Source organism: Rhyacophila brunnea, unplaced genomic scaffold, assembly GCF_057557595.1.
Source record: "Rhyacophila brunnea isolate RB1 unplaced genomic scaffold, BYU_Rbru_1.0 scaffold_14, whole genome shotgun sequence".
Lineage (NCBI taxonomy): Eukaryota > Metazoa > Arthropoda > Insecta > Trichoptera > Rhyacophilidae > Rhyacophila > Rhyacophila brunnea.
In genome coordinates, this window is record NW_028232796.1 from 10,756,114 (window position 1) to 10,757,425 (window position 1,312).

Here is a 1,312-nt window from a genome sequence, read left to right on the forward strand (position 1 = left end):
TGACAGCGGTGGGATTCGAACCCACGCCCTTTCGGACTGGTGCCTAAAACCAGCGCCTTAGACCGCTCGGCCACGCTGCCATGAAGGCAACTGGCGATAGCAAACGGTGTGATTTCATACTAGAATCTTATTAGATTCTGCTTAGAAATATTATTTTTTGGATACATATCATTCTGTCTAAATTAAATTATTAGATTGTATAACGAAAAAAGATTTATTTTTATTATTTTATCAATGTCATTGGTACTCACCTCGAAAAGAGTGTTTTTTTACAATAATTATGGAAAAATTACTACGTACACTAGGAACACAAAAGTCATAAATTACGAGTAAGTAAGTAGGTATATTATTATTTTTGTGCATTTTTTAATCTACTTATAACAATGGTACTTATAAGACTTTTGTCTTGGAGCATATTGTGGAATGCACAAGGTCATGTGTATTTGAATACGCTCATTAAATTGATTTACCATTTACCATAAATTCACATAGGTTTAAGGCGTGCACAATTTCTGATAGTTTGTAAGGAAAACTGGTATCGGACGATATGCAGCCAATAAATTGTCAGCTCATTAGTATGTTGTAATTTTCAGCTATTGAGATTTTATATCAATTCAATTTAATTCAAATTTATTTATTTTACATATAATGAACATAACAAATTATAAATTTTAGTCGTTCGCGACATGACATAAAATAAGTGTTTGTCTTAATAAGTGTAACAATTTTTCAAATAAAAATACAGAGCAATGTGAGTTAATAATACAATAAGTAATAACATAAGAAATAAAAAAAAGAAAAGAAATAAAATAACAAAAATAAAAGTAGATGGAAGCACACAGAGTGAACTATTGATAGAACATATCTTAAAAACTTACGAAACAACGTCGAACTAAATTCACCCTCACGTAAGTGGAATATATTAATATCCGAAGCGATTTCATTAAACATGGTTATTGCCCTCCCAATTGGCATTACTAATGGCAGGTTAGTTCTACACTTTGGGAGAACAAACAACGGATGCCCTCGATTCCTAAGATAATTATCAGAGACACACAAGCCAACACCACCAAGAATGGCAGAGTTTCCATTTACGCCACGTATAAGTTGGAAAAAATATGTAGCTAAATAAAGATCCCTTCAAACTAAAAATTCGTTTGTAAGTGGGTCTCAATGAGCTCAGTCAAAAATCCAAACCTTATTGATCCATTGCCATGTCCAGTGCTTATTGCTATGTCAACTCAGCGAAGCATAGATTCTTGATGGGTGAGAGGAGTCAGGACTCAGGAGTTGGTTTAAATTAAGTACCTGA

At 33.0% G+C, this 1,312-nt stretch overlaps 1 non-coding gene across 1 annotated transcript; it reads right to left on the reverse strand.

The window, feature by feature from the left end:
• On the reverse strand, positions 1-80 carry TRNAL-UAG (transfer RNA leucine (anticodon UAG)). The gene has a single exon. It is a non-coding gene; the product is annotated as a tRNA-Leu (tRNA).
• Between the last annotated feature and the right edge of the window lie 1,232 nt (positions 81-1,312).